This window comes from Megalobrama amblycephala, linkage group LG9, assembly GCF_018812025.1.
Source record: "Megalobrama amblycephala isolate DHTTF-2021 linkage group LG9, ASM1881202v1, whole genome shotgun sequence".
NCBI lineage: Eukaryota > Metazoa > Chordata > Actinopteri > Cypriniformes > Xenocyprididae > Megalobrama > Megalobrama amblycephala.
Window position 1 is genome coordinate 19,004,360 of NC_063052.1, and position 21,888 is coordinate 19,026,247.

A 21,888-nucleotide genomic window follows, 5' to 3' on the forward strand; every position below is an offset into this window, starting at 1 on the left:
TGTGCTGTGGGGAATTCACCTTCAGAGGAGCCCAATAAGGCCAAACACCTCGATGGCAAAATTCACTGGCTAAATGTAGTCATGCACCTGCTTATTGGGGGATGGCTCTCAGGGAGGCCTGCTGAGGAAAGCTACCTGACAGCTAGCTTTCTAAGGCCTTCAACAATGGGGCTTGCCCACAGGGAGGCCTGCTAAGGCCAGCTACCTGCTAGCTAGCTTTCTATGGCCTACAACACTGGGGCTCACCCACAAGGAGACCTGCTAATACTCAGGGAGGCCTGCTGAGACCAGGTACCTAATAGCAAGTCTAGCTAGCTGTCTAGGGCCTGCAACACTGGGGCTCACCCACAGGGAAGCCTGCTAATTCTCAGAGAGGCCTGCTAAGGCCAACAAATGAGAACAAGCATTCGCTAGTTGCAAGAATCCCACTGCCTGGCAGCCAGTACTACATGGCTAAATATAGCACCCACACTGCTGGGGCTCACCTTCAGAGAGGCCTGCTAAGGCCATGCAACTGATACCAAGCCAATGCTAGCAGCCAAGTACCCAAATACTGGGGATTCAAACACAGGAAGGACTGCTAAAGCCAACTACCCGAACAAATCTTCTGGCTACCAAGCTCCAACAAGATAGGGCTAAAAAAAGTGCCCACACTATTGGGAACTCGCTCACAAAGAGGCCTGCTAAGGCCTACTTGTCCAATAGCAAGTCATTGTTAGCTGCTAAGTGCCCTAAAAACCCACAGGGAGGCCCACCAAGGCCTGCTACCTGACACATTCCCAAAGTGCTGGGGATTCGCTCACTGGGATACCTCCTAAGGCCAGCTACCCAGAGCATGTTTTGTTGCTACAACTTCCACACTGATTGGGTTCACTACAGAAAGGCCTGCTAAGGCCTACTATCTGATAAAAAACATAATAGATACCAGGAACCCATTTACTGGGGGCTGCTCACAGGGATGCCTGCTAAGGCCAGCTACTTGACAGCACATGTGCTGGCCACTAAGAGCCCAACATGGTGGGAACTCACACTGGAGGAAGGCCTGTTAAAGTAGTCTAGTAGCAGAGATAAACTGTTTATTCGCTAGCACCTAAGCCTGGGACCTATCACATCGCTAACAAGCAGTGTACTCAGGAAAGCACCTTTTACCCTTTAAGCACGGGGAGTACAAACATACACAAACATGCCCTGGAGGAGGCCCAACTGGGCCTACTACTACTCCAGATGAACACAGGCATCAGCTCGTGGCAACGTTCGGGCTACAAGGGAGCGTACAAATGACCAGCTCGAAGTGAAGGTCAAAATGCTGCTTGACCTGAGTCACAATGGTGAAGGGCAGATAAAAACAAAAAAAACAAAAACAAAAAAACAGAGCTATAAGCAAAGCACTAAGAAAACACCTTGTATTAACAAGGGAGTACAGCCTGAGAATGCTACAGGGTGAAGGCATACCATAGAGACTCAGTCATGACAGAAACTATATCTGTACTCAGCCCTAGGCCAATGGGGGCCTTTCATCGCAAAAGTCAACCATAATCAACCCAACGCTTGAACATCCGTTCAGTGGGCTTTGGAGAATCTACCTAGGGCCTAACATTAACTAGCTTCTGAAATGCAGGACCACAGCAAAGAGCATACTATTTGCAAAGTGAAAGGGGCCTTAACCACCTATTCTGCCTCCACACCAACCTGCATTATGCCCCAATGAAGAAGGGGGCGGGCCTTGACCGCACAACTCTCTATGGAGAGAAGGCCAGCACTAGGGATGCCAAAGAGAACCTACACTCACCTAATGACGGGTCAGAGGCGACCCGGGTGAGGGCGAGTCCACAAAGTATAGATCTACCTACTGCTACTCGGAGCAACGGCCTCTACAGAACAGCCAGCCTACAACAGAGCAGTGGCCTCCAAACCACTCCCAAGTGGGAGGGGGGCCAGCACACTCAGAAATAATAAGTGAGCTAAAAAGAGCAGTGGTCTCGCCAGAGAACATACTATACAATAAGCAAAGAACATACTATACAATATACAATACATACAATAAGCACAACCCAGCATACTCAAAGAAGACCTATTAATAATAATAAAATTAAAAAGACCTAGTTACAGTTCCACCTGCGGCCACCTTTTCTATCTCTAATATGCAAGGGAGGAATGGAAGGCTCACTAGAGCTGTAGTATTATGGCCAGAGAGAAACCGATAACAATTTTTTTTGAATGCGCAGGGTTTCTCTCCTAATGTGCTGCCATGGCAACTGTAATCTACAACAGCTCAGCATACGCACAGGGTGGCTGAGAGAATTAATCATTTATTCACCCTCTGCCATCTCCTGCTCGGCTGGAAGAGCACTCGCCGCTAGACTTGCAGCAGATGACAACGTCACACCCCTCTCAAACTGTTTGGCGAGCTCCATCTGAACACCCCATGATCTGAGCCTTTGCTCCGCCTCAGCGTGAGTGGGACCTGAACCACCAGGCCCAAATGCTGAACTCTCTTCCCTCGAGAAGAGACCCAGATGAGAATGCAGAATTCTTAAAGGAAAACGCTCACAGTTTGCACAGGCAGCTCCCTCGAGAACTTCCCGTGCGTGCTCTTCCCTTCAGACAGAGAACGCACAGCTCGTGTGTGTCATCTGGTGTGAGATAATGAGGACACAGATCCACACACCTAATAAACCTTCTAGTTTTTCTGTATGTTTCATAGTTGCCACAATAGTGTTTCACACATAATAGTCCCTGAAGACAAAAAAAGGATGACATGTTATCTGGGCGCCCCTTATATACTTTTGGGTCACATGGTTATGACGTCATGGGCTGTCACCGGTCAATAAGCTATTGCTGAGATTGGATATGTGTTTCAAACGCGGAGGCGGTTCCCCTTGCGCTCTGACGCAGCTCGAGTTCCCTTTTGAAAGGGAACTGCATTTTTTTTGACAAATAAGTTTTATTGAAAGACAGATTTAAAGAAGGATTGCAATATTACAGACTCTTTACCTTAAATACAAGACAAATAATAATAATAAAAAAATAAAAAAAATTAAATTGTGAAATATGGTGAAAAAAAATATTAAAATATAACAATAATAAATGATGCACTAGTCCATAGGGTTTCCATCAAGATAACAGAGAAAAGAGCGCCAGATTTTGTCAAACTGCTCTATTTTGCCATTCAAATAGTAGCAAATTCTTTCCAAATGTAGAGTGGAAGTCATCTCTCCAAGCCATAACTTAACCATAGGTACCTCCTCCTTCTTCCAGAACAATAATAGTAAGTTCTTAGCTGTAGTGAAACTGTATGCAAGCAATTTGTGTTGTCCTCCTGATAATGGATACCTATGTTCAGAAAGTCCCACAATGATCAATGATGGGTCAGGCTGCATTTGTACCCTAAACATTTCTGAAAGTACATCAAAAATTCCATTCCAATAACATTTCCATTCCAATGTATTTTTAAGCAAAAAATAAAACTGTGGAACAAATCAGCATCTACTGAGTTACATTTGTCACAAAGAGGTGAGACATTTGGGAAAATTCTGTGCAGTTTTTTTTTTTTTTTTGAATAATGTAGTATGTGAATGATCTTAAATTGAATAAGGCAGTGTCTAGAATTGATAGAATGTTCATTAATATCCTTTAAACTCTTTTGCCATATTTCCTCAGAAATTTCCACTCTGAGTTCTTTCTCCCATTCTTCCTTAAGAAATCTAGTAGAGGGGGAATTAAAAGATTGCAGCAGATCATAAATTATTGATAATGCTTTTTTACTTCCTTTACATTGATCAAGACACTTATCAACAATTGAGGGTGAAGTAGAGGAAGAATCACCGCTCCTGGATTGTAGGGATAACACTGATCACAAACTATTTGGAGCCAATTTAGAGGGGTGTTATGATCTTCCAACCACAATGAAATTAGTTTAATGTAAGAAGCCCAGTAATAAAGACGAAAGTCTGGGAGTGCCAGACCTCCCTCTCCTTTAGGTTTACAAAGGTGTGCCTTCTTAACTCTGTGATTTTTATATCCCCATAAGAATGGAAGACTAATCGAATCTAATTGCTTAAAAAATGATTTAGGTAGAAAGATAGGAATATTCTGGAAGAGATACAGTATCTGTGGTAAGAATATCATTTTAATTACATTTATTCTGCCGAATAAAGAGATCGGGAGTGTTCTCCAAAATTGTATATTATCTTGCAGTTTGGAAATTAAAGGGGTAAAATTAGCCTTTAAAAGCGAAGAATATTTATGGGTAACTACAATTCCAAGATATGTAAATTTTTCCATAGAAACTTTAAACGGAGAAGACCGAATCGAAGGCTGATCTTTTAGTCCAATGGTCATTAGCTCACTTTTATTTAAATTAACTTTAAACCCTGAAAACGTCCCAAACACATTAATAGTGTTCATAATAACCGGCAGACTCACATGAGGTTTGGTAATGTATAGCAGGATGTCGTCTGCGTATAAAGATATTTTATTTTCTGTATTTAAAGTGTTAAAGCCATGAATAGAAGGGTCAGAACGAATAGACTGAGCAAGGGGCTCTACAGTCAAAGCAAATAAGAGAGGAGAAAGGGGGCAACCTTGCCTAGTCCCTCTCTTGAGACTAAAGGAACCAGACAAGGTATTATTGGTTATTACCTGAGCTGTAGGACGTTTACACAAAATCTTAATCCAATCTATGAATTTATCACCAACGTCAAATTTTTTTAGCACTGCGAAAAGATATTGCCACTCCACTCGATCGAATGCTTTTTCGGCATCGAGATGGTAGCCCAGTGACTAAAGCCTCCTCAAAAGTTCTAAGCAGGTAGGGGGAAAGAGTTTCATTAAATTTTTTATATAATTCAGAAGGCAAGCCATCTGGACCCGGAGTTTTACCGGTCTTTAAGAAATTTACTGTACTTTTTAACTCTTCTAAAGATATATCCTTATTAAGGGAATCATGCTCATCTTGAGTAAGAGTGGGAAGATTACATTTATTTAGGAATTTATCCATAACTTGGAAATCAATGCAAGGGTCAGAGGAGTATAAAGATTAATAGAATTCCTTGAAGCAGTTGTTTATATCCTTAGACGAGGTAAACTGTGCTCCAAATTTAGTCTTGATCTTATGAATTGTCTTATTGTTTTCTAATTTACGTAACTGTCTGGCAAGTAGTTTATGTGGCTTTTCCCCGAATTCAAAATATTTTTGTTTAATGAAAAGGAATGATTTACTTAGTTTGTCTGAAACAATTTTATTATACTCATATCTTAACTGTAGAATTTTTTTGTATGTTTCTGATGAGGGATTTTTCGCATTTTCGTGGGAACTGCATTTTTAAAAAAGCAATTTCTTTAAAATTTATCCATACCATTTATTCATGTACTAATCATCAACAACTAACAACCAAAATCATAAGTCAACTATTACATGTTAATTATATTTCTTATTTCTTCATGTCACCCAAATTACTATAACAGTTATTGATTAGCAAATAGTGAACCACCACATTCAACTGTGTGCTATGGGTCACACTTAAGGTCCAATTCTCACTATTAGCTAACTAACAACTATGACATTTGCCTCAATAAGCTCCTAATTATGGCTTATTAATAGTTAGTAAGGTAGATGCAGTGTTTAGGTATTGGGTAGGAATAAGGGATGTAGAGTATGTTCATGCAAAATAAGGCATTAATATGTGCTATTTAATCATTAATAATAAGTAATCAATAATAACTAGTTAATAGTGAAAATTGGACCCTAAACTAAAGTGTCACCGTGCTATAGCCTACTTACTAATTCATTAATTAGAGTTTTTTGTTAGTTTATAGTTACTAGAATGTTAATATTGCAATACACATTTGTTCCAGTGCAGTTATTCATTAATGATGGAACTGTGTTCTAAGTGTTACCACTACTTCTAATTAGTTAGAATTTGCTAAGTTAAACAGATAAACAAAAGCACCCCGCTGCCAGCATCCTAAATGCAGGCACACAGAAGATGATAAATCTTAAAAATCAGGAACGGTGACAACACAGGAGATAGAAGTAGATTAGATAGAAGTTTTCAGGCTTTCCAGCACCACAACAAACAGCTGCTACTCCATACAAGTCAGAGAACAATCCAGTGGCACCCAATAAAAAAGTATGTAAAACAAAATCAGAGAAAAGATAAAATGGTAACACTTTACAACGTTCATTAGTTAATGTATTAACTAATATGAACTAACCATGAGCAATATATTTGTTGCTGTATTTGTTAATCTTTGTTCATGTTAGTTAATAAAGCAATAAATGTGGGAATTTTCCAGAATAACAAGTAGTTATACAATAAATATATAGTCTTGTGCATATTTAATGTTTGTAAGTTGTTCTTCTGTTCCAGTTCTGTAGGGGCATACTAGGGTACATTTACACGACAACAATGCATTAACTAAGAGGTTTTTCCATTGCATTGTTCGCATACAGACAGCACCATTATCAAAATGATCCCTGTTCACACGGATCTACAAAATGACTAAAAATGCATGAAATTATGCATGCCAGGCCAGTAGTTGGCAATGTCACTTTGTGAAGAAACACTACATGCCTATAAACTGCACATGCGCATGAGCTTACCATTTTCACAAACTGTACATTTTCCTTTACAAATTCAATTATGGGTCCCACTTTATGTTAGGTGTCATTAACTACTATGCATTAAAATTTAAATTATTCATTTGATACAATGCACTTATTGTGTACATACATGTTTTCACATTGTACTTACATTTTTAAAAATAATTACAGCTGTAATGAATGAATTCTGTTATTACATCTATAATTATACTGTTGACCCTTCCCTTCCACCTTAACCCACCCTTAAACCAAACCATACCACCAAACCTGTCCCTAACCTTACCCTTATCCCACCTCAATAGCAGCAAAAGTGTTTTGCAATACAATATGAACACAATACGTATACTGTAGTACATAGTAAAGGACACCTAATATAAAGTGTGTTCCAATAATGTAATTTATAGTTTTACTTTATTTTATTCTTTTCCTCCGAACACAATGGTAAGCACATTGTTTTGAGCAATTTTGCTGTTTCAAACATGGCCTTCACATCACTCAGGTCCAAACACTGACTCAGCACACTTGGGCACCAGCTTGCAGAGTTTCTGCTGTCAGCACTAATACTGTCACTGATTTGTTACACAGCCTTAAAACTGGTTCTCTCTGTTATGAAATTTGGGCCTGCCTAAAAGTGTATGCATTTATTTAGGACAAGCAGGAAAACACATAGAGCTCCCTAGATCTCAGACTGCAGCCTCTGTGTTCCAGAAAAATCTAAATTTGATAAACTACTGCCACAACCTCAGAACTGCCACCAACATTTCAACATTTGAGTTTGTGCAAACCAAATTACCAGATTTTTTATTTTTTATTTTTATATATTTATTTATTTTTTTGACAGAAAAAAAGTAGAAAGGATAAACAGACATGGCAAACAAAAACAGAAGGGTCACTGTAAAAATGAGAGATAATAGATAAAATGGTAAGGAAGACAGTAGTCAGTTTTTGCTTGATGTTTCATTCCAGAATAAATGTATTTTCAAACGAATCTGATAAGTGAATTATTCAATGACTCACATAAAAAGACTTAATTAATGTCATAATGACACCACCTACTGGAGCAGTGAAAAGTTCCAGTGCAGTTGGACTGAATCATCCACTCAAGCAACTTGTTGAAATTGCTGATTAGTTAAAAAATAAAAATAGTTTATTCTACTTTGGCTTAATTCTGAACTATTTTCATTAGTGGGGCAAAAATAGACAAAGTAAGAAATATTGTGTCTGAAACACAACATCTGTTGTTCTGAATATTAGTACAGCTTTGATTATCTGCAGCTGAATTGCAGTTTTGCTAACATTCAGAACAGCATCACTGATGCTCATGTTGTATTGCTTAATGAAAACAATAAAAACACTAACATGAACACTGGTGATCTTCTGTTTCAATTCTGTAGGGGCATACTAGGGCATGTTTACATGACAACAATGTACTAAGAGGTTTTTTCTTTGCATTTTTCACATACAGACAGCACCATTATTAAAATGATCCCTGTTCACACAGGTCTGCAAAATGACTAAAAATGCTCTATTATGCATGCCAGGCCAGTAGTTGGCGATGTCACTTTGTGAAGAAACACTACGTGCCTATAAACTACACATGCGCATGAGCTCACTGTTTTCACGAATTTGCATTTTTGTAGTTTACACAGTAGACGACAATAGTATCATTTTCAAAATCTTGCACTTTTGAAACGTTTTCAAAGTTTGCATTTGCAGGCTCCCAAAACACTGTTGTCCTGTAACTGAACTTCCAAAACAAATAAAAAACGTTACATTTTTAGTTAAAAAGGTGTCATGTAAATGGCCCCTTAGAGGTCTAATTTTAACTTTTCACTCCAAAAAAGCAATATTATTATTATTTTTTATTTATTTATTTATTTTTACCTATGTATCCTATGATAAAATAATAGATATTTTAATTTGAAAACTATTTAGATGGAATTAATCTCTCAGATATTGATGTTAAGATGCAAAGTTAAGATTTGTTAGTTGATATTGGTATTTAGTTGGTATTTAGTGACTTCGAGGGTAAACAGGAAAATTAATGGTGTTAGAGACTAGAGACATCTTCCCCAAAGTCTGATTACTGTGTCACCAACTTTGCTAACATTTTCGTTTTTTTTTAGGTATTAACCAAATATTATGACTATCAGTGGTTTTTAAAGGGTTAGTTCGCCCTAAAATAAAATTTCTGTCATAATTTACCCTCATGCCATTCCAAAAGATCATTTGAAGAATGCTGGTAACCAAACGATTTCGGTTCCAATTAATTGTATTTTTGCTTGGATTACCACTTTAACTTAATCCTGGAGGCCCCCCAAACAGTACTAATTTCGAATGTCTCTAATAATGAGACTGATGAGTTAATCAGGTGTGTTTGATTAGGGAGACATCCAAAATATGTATAGTGCTGGAGGCCTATAGGAACAGAGTTGGGAACCACTGTTTTGCACTGTCAAGAAAGGGAGGCAATATGAGCAACAATCAATGTTTTCAACTCTGTTTGATGCTGATAGTAGGAAATTGCATTCTTTGATGGCCCAAAGAACTCCAGTTGAAGGTTGTAATGGAAAATGTTCATGTTCATTCTCACTAATCACAATCACATTGTAAAGGGAATAAAGACAGATTTTATCCTCACCCCTTTTAACAATTCTTCTGACAGTTGTTTCCACCCACTTATACACAGCATAAGACTTTCTTCTTCACATCACATCATCCTATAGACATTCTGTTTAAACAGAATTTGTATAGTATTTTTAAAATAAATAAATAGCACACTTGAATATCTAGGATAAGAAAGGTGCTTTAATACTCTGACAATGATCTTATATGTCAACCTGTTGTGAGACAACAATGGAAGACATGAAGTGGAGAGGAAATGTGTGCGAACACTCAGCTGAGGGCATTGCAGGCAATACTTTCCCTGCTTAAAGGGAGAGCAGGACACCAGTTAATTAACAGTTCTAATCATAATAAAACCATGTCCTCTTTTCACTGTTGCAGTCATGTAAATGCTACCACAACTAAGGCCAAATCAGAGAGGGTCAAGGGAAGTTTATTCCTGCAGCACATCATGATGAGTAATGCTGAGGCTGTGTAAGGACAGCCTATCTATAGCCTGCTGACCAACCAAAGCAACAACTTTACACATATATTGCACGTTTGTGCTTGCACAGCTGTGTTTACACCATGAACACATTCACACAATTCTCAAGGCATAGAGGTGTGTTGATACTCTATATGTGTTACTCTTGACAAAAGAAATAATTTTTGTATTTATTTATTTTTTACATTTATTACTCATCTTTTTTTTTTTTTTTTTTTTTTTCTCCATATTTAACACTATCCTGTGCAATGTAGGTTTTATATTGGCTACAGGTATAGGCAAGTTCAGCACTAGAGGGCCACTGATCTACAGAGTTTAGCTCACCTAATCCAACACACCTGAAAGCAAATCAATGTATTTAAGGATCAAAAGAAAGCTATATATAATATTGTGTGTGTGTGTGTGTGTGTGTGTGTGTGTGTGTGTGTGTGTGTGTGTGTGTGTGTGTGTACAAACAGCACTTCCATTCCCACTTTATATTAATTGTCTTTACTATGTACTAATATTTAAATTAATCAGTTGAAACAATGTATTTATTGTGTATGTACATGTTTTACATTGTAGTTATATTTAAAAAAAAAAAAAAAATCATGTAATTACATCTGTAATTACACTGTTGACCCTTCCCTTACCCCTTAACCTATACCATACCACCAAACCTGTCCCTAACCTTACCTGTATCCCACCTCAATACCAGAAAACGTGTTTTGCAATACAACATAAACACAATAAGTACATTTTACCTAACAATTATTTTTATTTAATTTTTTATATAACAAATAGTAGTTAAAGACCCCTAATATAATGTGTGACCACACTTGCTGTTCATGTCTAACTGAAATCAGATGATTTAAGTTTATAGTTTGCACTTGGTTTATAGTGTAGTATAATTTCTGTAGTTTTAATTACCAAATGAATGTCCACTCCTTATGAAAATCAATGGATATGGAGTCAATTTTATAGTTTATGACAGAATCAATGGAAATACTCAATGCAGTAAATCAGAAATTACCATTTTCTGCAGTATATAGTGCTACAGTTCTGTTATGCAACTAAAATGCTGTCAGGATGTCGAGATGTGTGAAATAGGCCTATGAATTTCAGCATATGGGGTTGAAAAAGAAGCATTAGAGTCCTGATGTGGATTATGAACTCAATGCCAGTAGAGATAAGTTCTTGTACTTGACAGCCACACAATCAGCACCAATGTCACAGATATATAGATGTGAAAAGTGAGAGATCTCTCCCCACCAGCTGGACACTGTTTATACCAATCTGGCACTTTGAAAAGCAGAACTTTTTGTTTTACATCTGTCAAAATCACAACCCCACTTACAGACGGCAGTACTTAAATCTCCATTATTGCATGTCAGATGGTAGTGAGCAACACTGCTGCATCTCATGGATCATTCATGTCTCTCTTAATCAATCACTATGGAGGAATGTGCATTGTGGTACATGGAGAACCAGCAGTTAGAAACCACCAAGAGGATTTTGATTGTGTCCTCACGAGTTTTTCTAAAAAATCAGACTGAGGTGCGTTTCCCGAAAGCATCGTTAGTCAACTATGGTCATAAGTCCCATTGAACTCTACTGGTAATGACAGAACTTGCGACCATAGTTTGCTTTGGGAAACGCACCCCTGGTTTGGACTGGCAGTGCAACCATACTCTACTAGAAAGATCAGATCAGCCACAGACTGATGTTAAGTAATGATAAACTGTGTGTTTCTTATAGCCAAGACAATTTCCATCTCCCTAATGTCATGGGTGCACACAAGAACAAGATGGTAGATCCAAGCGCAGCATTAGTGTTTATTGGGCAATCCAAAATCGTAGTCCAGAGAACAGGCAAGGGTCAAAATCCAAATAACAGTCCACAAAAAACAACAAGCCAGGAGTACAAAAGTGCATGTAACAAATACAACAAACCACAACCAAGGACAGAAACAACTGAGTATAAATAGACAGACACTAATGATGAAACACAAAACAGCTGGGTGCAATGACAATGAGATAATGAGTCCAGGGAAGTGTCTTATGGGTAATGTAGTAGACAGGTGACAAAAGTCCCTGTTGGAGTGCCCTCTGGTGGCCAAACTTGGCACTCCAACTCATGATCATGACACCTAAAGTCTCATTTCAATAAATCAATTGAACATTAAACTTGAATAGCCTATAGAGAAAAATACTTCTGCAACTACAACCACTGATATAATGGGCAATCACCATCCTATTTCACCAAAATGCTCTGAAAAAGCACTACTGGGGATATGTCTGCTTGATGCCATCAGACAATGTAATATAATTTCCTTCTCATGCTATAACCACTTGCCTTTTATATTTGAACAGTGATGCTATTATGTAAAGGTCTGAGAGTGTTCTGAGCAAGAAACTTAGGATGAAACACAGTGACCAGGAAGGAACATGTTCAGTTCACTTAGTTTCGTTGTGGCTGCGACATAGTAACTTGAATGTAACAATATTTCATGACCACGAGATCATTTAGAAGCAATGACATCCTTTCACAAGTTCACACTTACAAATAATCAGATGCGTATTTGGCGTGCTGTCCGAGAAGAGGGCTTTGATAGTTACTAGCCAAGAGTGAGGTGTCGGGTGGCGGAGTGGCGGAGGGATGCTGAAAACTGTCAAGGAACATATATGAGTGGTTTACGTGTATATAGGCCTCTCATGCTGATTGGATAGATCATTTGAATGTGTTTCTCCCAAACTTTGTTAATAAAACATCATTATGTTGTGGCCATGCGACATGAAATTGTGGCCTTGAGATCTTATGTTGAGGGAACTACATATTTTTCTCATGGCTATGGGTTTATTGCATAAACAGGTCCCACTTTATATTAGATGGCCTTAACTACTATGTACTTACATTTAAAAATAAGTACAATGTGCTGGTTATGGACAGGTTTGGTGGTATGGGTAGGTTTAAGGGTGGGTTAAGGTGTAAGGGATGGGTCAACAGTGTGATTATAAATGCAATTACAGAAATTAATTATAGATGTAATTACATGCAGGTATTTTTAAAATATAAGTACAATGTAAAAACATGTACACAATAGGTACATTGTATCAAATGATTTATTTAAATGTAAGAAAATAGTAGTTAAGGCCACTTAATATAGAGTGGGACCCATAAACAAATCTGTGTGACCACAGCAACCTGGGATTGTCAGAAATGGACATAGTGGTGTATTAGAGGTAAAAAATGATATAAATACTGTTCGGTTTCTCGCACAAAGCGATCGTTTAATTTCTTAGGAAATCAGCGAGTTGTCACAAGCCGCAGGGTTTAATTTGGATTTGTCTGTACATGTTTTTTTTTTTTTTGACTCTTATAGATAGTGTTGCCATTGACATGCATTATATGACTGACAGACTGCAACGGTTGGAGTTAAAAATCATCATTTGTGTTCTACTGAAGAAACAAAGTCACCTACATCTTGGATGCCCTGGGGGTAAGTGGATAAACATAAAATTTTCATTTTTGGGTGAACTATCCCTTTAAAACCCCTTTTCTCAACAAAAAGTGTTTTCAAACCAAATTTTGCAACATTTAGTGTATCAACCTAGAATTTATGTGCTAAAGATAAACGGAAAAAGATGAGAAATTTTATCGACAAATGGCATTTCCATCAGCTATATCACTAAACATTTTGAAGTGCTAAACCTTTTGAAGTGCTAAACCTTTTTTCACAAACAAATCCTTGGATGGCAACCTGGCTAATGTTACTTGAAAAAAACTCTTTAAATAATAAAGTTCAAAATGTTGTAGGAACAAAAGACCAACCTTTTTCAAGGGCTTGTAAACAATCAGGGGATAGAGATTTGCTTGAAAGATTAACTACATTTTGACAATTCTATGATGAAGAGAATTGAGACAAGTCCCATATTGGTGGTTTCTTCTTACCTCGTCTGCAGGCTTTCTTTTTCCTTGTGATCTGAGGTTTCGAGTTGGGGTGAAAACCACTCCTTGTTAGGCCGTAATCACAGTCACAATGAAAGAGGCCACCCAGCTAGCAGGGAACGTTCTCAGAACTTTGGCTAACATTCTGTAAAGGTTTTTTAATGTTTTAAAGAAAACATTTGAATGTAATGTTCCAAAAATGTTTTAAGAATGTTTTTAAATTTAGAAAATGTTCCTATAATGTTAAGTGCAAACAAATCTAGAACATTTTCCCTGCAACATTTTGAGGATGTTTTGAGGATGTTGTTGAGGTAAAATTATATAATGTTGTCAATAAAACATTCGCACAATGTTTCAATAAAACAAATGAAGAACATTCTCTCAGCAACATTAGGAAAACGCTATAAGAACATCACTGTGGTTTGAGGTGATGAAATGTTCTGTATAAAATGTTCTTCTAATGTGACGTATTAACCATGATAGAACATTTCACCTGCAACATTTTGAGGATGTTTTGAGGATGTTATTGAGGTAACATTATATAATGTTGTCAATATAACATTCGCACAATGTTTCAATAAAACAAAGGAAGAACATTCTCTCAGCAACATTAGGAGAACGCTATAAGAACATCATTAATGTTTGAGGTGATGAAATGTTCTGTATAAAATGTTCTTCTAATGTGACGTATTAACCAAGATAGAACATTTCACCTGCAACATTTTGAGGATGTTATTGAGGTAACATTATATAATGTTGTTAATATAACATTCGCACAATGTTTCAATAAAACAAAGGAAGAACATTCTCTCAGCAACATTAGGAAAACGCTATAAGAACATGATTGAGGTTTGAGGTGATGAAATATTCTGTGTAAAATGTTCTTCTAATGTGACGTATTAACAAATCTAGAACATTTCACCTGCAACATTTTGAGGATGTTATTGAGGTAACATATTATATAATGTTGTAAATATAACATTCGCACAATGTTTCAATAAAACAAAGGAAGAACATTCTCTCAGCAACATTAGGAAAACGCTATAAGAACATCACTGTGGTTTGAGGTGATGAAATGTTCTGTGTAAAATGTTCTTCTAATGTGACGTATTAACAAATCTAGAACATTTCACTTGCAACATTTTGAGGATGTTATTGAGGTAACATATTATATAATGTTGTAAATATAACATTTGCACAATGTTTTAATAAAACAAAGGAAGAACATTCTCTCAGCAACATTAGGAAAACACTATAAGAACATGATTGAGGTTTGAGGTGATGAAATGTTCTGTGTAAAATGTTCTTCTAATGTGACGTATAAACAAATCTAGAACATTTCACCTGCAACATTTTGAGGATGTTATTGAGGTAACATATTATATAATGTTGTAAATATAACATTTGCACAATGTTTCAATAAAACAAATAAAGAACATTCTCTCAGCAACATTAGGAGAACGTGTAACGTCTGGACCAATCAGCCACACAATTATTCATTGTATTTAATGAATTACCCATAAACTCACTCTCACTATCAAAGTTCTTTGAACTCATCCCCCTAAAACTGTAACCAGCATCCCAATGTTGCTAGCACACAGGCCAACCTAGGTGTCCTGTTACAGTTATATGGTACTTTTATGATCCAGAAGAATTCTGGAGAGACTAGTGACTCATTCTTCCTGAGAAGGACAAATTAACTCTCTTAATCCTATGTATTCTCTATATAACCACTTGGGAAATGTATAAACATGTATCCAATTTTCCCATCTCATGACTTTCCTTTTATAGGCTTTATTCTATGTATTAATTCTCTCTTTTGAACTATTTTGGTATTAATGTTCCATAGTTGCAAATGTATAGTTAACTGAGATCACATTGGCAGCATGTTTGGTATCTACGGACTCCAACTTTAATTTCCTATTTGGTAATTTATGTTACATGTTACTAACTCTGTGACATGTTAGAATTATAGGAAGCTAGAAGGTTATTCTCTCATTCATCCAATCCAGTGTCTTATGCTAATATCTTGCTACAGAACAAAGACTCGTAAAACTTCCCTCTGAAAGGGGAACTCCTTATTGGCTCAGACACCTCAAGAGGGTGTGACATCTTCACCCCTTATATTCACTGATCACAAGGAACCCCCTCTCTTCCTGCTCGTCCTCCTCTTCTTTTCTTTTACTGACAAATGCTGACGTCAAGATGATGCTGTAAGAAGCTAGAAGCTTCTAAGGAACCCCAAGCTTGTGCCAGGCCTCGGCCTAGACCTTCCATTCACCAAAGATCCTCTGAATCCAACTGGTTCTCTTTCATCAAGACAATATCAGCAAAGATTCAACGGAAACCTCCACAAATTGCATCAGGACAGTTTTAATTCAACTTGGAGAGACATGCAAGTATCAAACTTAGTCTCATTATCGGATACATTGAGTATCCTTACCCCTTTTAAAGATGGGCCTCACTGTAAAAAAAAATCCTGTAAAAAAACGGTAAAAAGTCTGGCAGCAGAGTTTCCAGACGGATTCCGTTAAATTACAGCAAATAACCATTTCACAAAATTACATACAAAAACTGTAAAAATACAGAACAGACTTTACAGTCAAAATTCATTAAATTACAGTATATTACTGTTGATAATAATTTATTAAACCGTGAAAAAAACTGATAAATTGTGTCAGATTACATAGAAAATTACTAACTTTCAGGTTAATCTCTGCAAATTGAAGGTTTTTATGAGTTATTTTATCAAGCTGCTCTTTCCATCTACAGTTATTTACTTTTGAAATATAGATTTTCCATGTACAATAACTAATAACTTATTTATAAAAATGCACTTAGCACATAAATTCAAAAACAAATGTTTGCATTTTACAGTATTAATCTTTTAATACAGTATTTAATTTTTACAGAACCACTCACAACTACAATCAATCTATTTTAAGAACTAAAATTAATTACTTAGAAATGCATAAAATTAAAAAACAATTTCTGTTAAATTAACAAAATATAGTACCAAATACATGTAATCAAAGGAACATGCACATGTACGGTATTAGTCATTGTACATAAGACATTGTATGTCAAGTTACTTAAATTTTAGGAAATTCAAGCTTAGTATATAGAACATCTACATTAATAGACAATTTCTGTATACTTTTATACTGTAATATTGCTGTTATTTTATACATATGATTACATTTTATCCAAAGTGACTACAAGGAGTACAACCCAGGTGAAAAAAAATACATTTCTATAATATACTTAAAGTGCTCTTTTTTCGTGCACTAATTTTGTACTTAATATACTAAAAATTCTTCTTTAATACTTCTTAAGATAATCTTGAGAACATGTAAGTGTACTCAACTGTGCTATTTTGAGACACCATGAAATATGAACTAAAATGTTCTTTTAATATACTATCTCTGCATTTAAAAAAAATTATTTAGATACCACTTATAGTACATTTGAATCCATAGTGTACTACAAGTGGTAATTAAATATATTTTTTAAATACAGAGATAGTATATTAAAAGCACATTTTAGTTCATATTTCATGCTGTCTCAAAATAGCACAGTTGAGTACACTTAGATGTTCTCAAGATTATCTTAAGAAGTACTAAAGAAGAATTTTTAGTATATTAAGTACAAAATTAGTGCACGAAAAAAGAGCACTTTAAGTACATTATAGAAATGTATTTTTTTTCATCTGGGAATGGATGCAACAATAAGTACAATGACAATTTCCAGTTAGTCTAGCACAGTATGCATAGAAATTATTTTTTTCAGTTAATCAGATAGTATCATCAGGACAATTGTTCACACACAAAAAATGCATCTTTAGCAGTCTCTTGAAAATGGTTTGAGTTATTCAGGTTATTCCACCAGCATGGGACAGTCCAGGTAAAGGTCAGTTAAAGTGTGTTTGTGCTCCTTTGGGATGGCACCACAAGCTTCTGGAGGGCGTATTTGAGAGCCAGTTGTTGCTCTGTTGTGTAGCATTTTCCGATAGGAATGGCCTGGTCTTCCCAATGTTGTACTGGGCATATCTTCAAGATCAGGCAGTTCCAGCACTGTAGTCTGTGAAGTTTAACTGATTGATTATAACACAAAGGATGGGTGGCTGAAACCACGAGAACTTCTGTCTTGGCAAGGTGGAGTTGAAGGTAAATGTCATCCAGGTGAAAGTCGGAAATTTCCATCAAGCAGGCTAAGATGCGAGCAGCTACTGGTTGATCATCTGGCTGGAATGAAAAGTAGAGATGTGTGTCAGGATAGCAGTGATAGGAAAAGCCATGTTTCTGAATGATTCTAGTTACAATTACAACAAAAAATACTGTACAGAACAGCAGCATGAAAAGATGTAAACAAAGAATCTGTTGTATAAGAATAGTACACTTTCCACACCTGGACTGCAATGCTGCTGTAGATCTCCAGTCTTTCCACATGACCTGAAATCATAAAGAAATAAAAATTAGTTGGCTAGTACATTAATTCAAACATGCCAGCATATGTTTTACTGAGACAATGCAAATCCTCAACCTTCTTTGATCTGGAATTTTTATATCGAACTATCCAATGTATCTTATGATTCAGTACTGACAATTTACTCAGGTCATGTAATTTTTTTTTTCTTCTATTATTAGTATTTATTATAACACTAATATATGCATACTACTCGTGTTTTAAAGCAGATGCGCTCAGAATATTTAATTTATAATGTTGTTCATATTGTACTCTCATCTGCTTTCATGTAACATATAACTTAGACCTAACGTATAGTATGAGTTGTACAGGCTGCAGAGTGGCAGTTAGCCACATTAATCGTTCAGTGTATCAAAAGAGATTTAAAAAATGGCGGTACTATCACATCTAAACGAAGATATAAACACTTGAATGGACTTTATAAATAACTAATCTTTCTTGGTTTAAAACAGATGGAAAATTGAAAGATACCTGCTGCAGTTTTGCTTTCAAAGGCAGTTACCTTACGTTATGTGTCTGAACACCGTTTAGATATACTAACATTAGCTTTTTCAAAACTATAAACAATATAAATGTGTAGCCACACAATATAAAATATCACACACATGTAGAATTTAACTCTTACCTCAGCCAGTGATCGGTTGGTATGATGTCCGCTGTGGTCTTCTCGCTGAAAGGACGTGTTAGTTTTTCGTTTTTCCTCACACTGTTCCGAAGAATGGACAGACGGATGTGTTCAAATCAAGGTTATAATCGTTAACGAAAACGAACGAAAAAACGAAAACTAGGTGGGAAAAAACATTGTCGTTAACTGAAATAAAATAAAAACGAGGCATTACAAAAAAACGATAACTAACTAAAACTGTAATGTGTGTTTGGCAAAACTAACTAAAATAAAATAAAATTATAGATTAAATGTCCTTAGTTTTCGTCTTTATCAATGTCTTTCATAGAGCAAATAACGTTTAGCTGCATTTTCTTTCCCTGCGTCTTTCACATACAGCGCGCGCGCACACACACACAGCCCCTCCCGTCAGTGCACACCGCGTCTCCATGAGAACGAGTGTTCGACTTTGAAAGCAAGTTCGCTAAAGGTTGGTATCTCGTGAACACCTTTACACGAACACACATTAAAAAGTGGTATAAAAATATTTTTAATTCTGAATATAACTTTGTCAGCGTGTTAATGTCGACGCGAGAAGCGATTGCAACTGCAGCACGTTAACTAGACGCAAGTTTGAGGTAAAATGCACTTGGGTTGTCGATGTCAAAACACTATATAAGCTGTGATTCAAATATTAAATAATGTCATTTGTTTACTCTTACACTGAATATTTGCTGCTTCAATCCAAATGTGTTTGCATAGTTCACCCAAAATTAAAATTACTGTGAGAAAAAAATCAAGTTTACAGAGTAAACCTGCGTTGCTCATGGTGGTTAACGTTAACTTATCTCTCTTAACGTGCTCTTGCTGAATGGCACGGATTGCACTATGGACTATTGTACCTTTTGTATGTTTTCATTTTTTTTTTAACTGTATTTTATTTTTTATAACGAACAAGCTGCGATGTCACATTTCCGTTGCTTTGTTGTGTGTGCGTGAGGCGCGGGCGCGATCAAACAGCTGTCTTTGCAGTGGACTTGCCTCATCGTCATGGCAACGGTTCGTAGTCAGGTCAGATTACGTCAGAGTTGGTTGCCGTTTGTTGGATGCTCAGACTACCAAACTAACGCCGATTAAACATGTTCAGTCTGGTGAAAACCGAATCAGACCAACGCCAACAGGGGTATCACACCGATCCAACAAACTCCAACAGACGAGTTTGTTGGCGTTTGTCAGTGCGGTGTGAATTGGCCTTTACACTGAATGTTTGCTGCTTCAATCCAGACGAGTAGGCTATTGTAAATTGTACAGCTGTGGTATTTGTATAGGGTGTGAATTCTGTATAGAAGATGTGTAGATTTTTGGTAGATTTTTTTGGCAATTTTGTGAAGGTGTCTCACACACACACTAAAAAAAATTGAAAAGCTGTATTTAAAGTTTTTTTTTGTTTTTTTGTTGTTTGTCATGTTCTTTTCTCAGATTGAGCTCCCTGACAATCTGACAGAAATGTCTTGTTGTGGCTTAAAAATGGGTTGAATAGGCTACATGCGGTTCATGTATGTCTTCTTTAGTCTGTTGGCTCTTTAGGTTTTTTTCTGGCACACATCACTTACACATTTTGCACTTACTGCGGAGTGTTGAGACTGTTTACATATTTGTGCCCATATGTACATTTTATGTACTGGTTTTATTTTTGAATGAATATTTTCTAAAATTGTATGATGTTTTTGTTGAGTTATTATTACACAATACTTTTTCTGACCTTTTTGAATCTTGCCCCTGACAAATAACCCAAATTACAAAAAAAGACTAAAACTAACACTAAAACTAATAAAAACTAAACTAAAACTAAGCATTTTCAAAAAATAAAAACTAAACTAAACTAGCAAACCCACTTTAAAAACTAATTAAAACTAAACTGAATTTGAAAACAAAAAGTCAAAACGAAATAAAAATAAAAACTAATGAAAAATGCAAAACTATAATAACCTTGGTTCAAATAAATTCTCCTGCCCACGACGACTGCTCTTTACGATTGCTTTACACTACTGTTAATCTCACGACCCAAAAGCATAGCCTGCCCTGAAATACATTCAAATTACCCGCGACGCTCGCCCTTCCATCACTGTACGGCTCTGGGGTGCGTTTCCCAAAGCGAACTATGGTCGCAAGTTCCGTCGTTACCAATAGAGTTCAATGGGACTTACGACCATGGTTTACCAACGATGCTTTCGGGAAACTCACCCCTGACTGGGAACTGTTGTGGGCGGGACTAACGGAAAAGTAATCGGCGGCAAATTTGAATCTGCGTCGCGCGCGCGCGCACACACACACACACACACACAAACCAAGCTACGCATTTGCAGCTCGATTTGGAAAAACATAAAATGTACATATCAATAATAGATGTGTTCAGGAAATTTAGAGGAGAATAAGTCAAGGCCAATCAGCAGTTTCAAAATAAGCATATGTGCAAGTTGAGGTTAAAATATTAGTAAAATAAACAATGCATAATATATAGAAGGCCTACACACCGTATGTACCAATACTATAATTGAACCTTAAAAAACTAACTTTCACCAACACATTATCTTAAATGGAAGAGGAAAAAACATGTTGAATGGCTGTTGATTTCTGTAGTTCTACATTTGTTCCCTTTTTTCTATTTTTACAGAAAAAATCTGTAAAATATTAATCAACATTTTATGTAAATGTACAAATTTTTCTGTAAAAATACAGAACATTTCTTTAAAAAAAACAGAAATTTAATGTAATACTAAAATACATGCAATTTCCTGTAAATTTAATAGTGGAAAATTAAATTACAGCAAATATCTGTAAAACAACATGCATTTCAGTGTATAATGACAAAACAGGAAAAATCTGTAAAAAAATACAGACCATTACCTGTAAATTTACATTTATTTTTAACAGTGCTGTTAAAACTACACTGATGGTTTGCTCAAGGCTGTTGATCTGCTGAAATGTCCAACAATGCTGTAACCTCTTGCTTCCTGTACTCTGCTTTAGCTCTCTCTCTCTCTCTCTCTCTCTCTCTTGGTAAACTGTATGCATGTACACTGTCAGAAAAAAAAAAGTACAAAACTGTACCTTTTAGGGTACAAGTGGCCGTCACTGGGGTGGTACCCTCAAAGGTAC

At 36.4% G+C, this 21,888-nt stretch overlaps 1 long non-coding RNA gene across 1 annotated transcript; it reads right to left on the bottom strand.

Moving 5' to 3' along the window:
* Positions 1 to 17,318: 17,318 nt before the first annotated feature.
* Positions 17,319 to 18,880, bottom strand: LOC125275227. Its single transcript, XR_007186403.1, has 3 exons — positions 18,751 to 18,880; positions 18,048 to 18,091; positions 17,319 to 17,884 (listed from the first exon to the last, which is right to left on the bottom strand). It is a non-coding gene; the product is annotated as an uncharacterized LOC125275227 (long non-coding RNA).
* Positions 18,881 to 21,888: the final 3,008 nt, after the last annotated feature.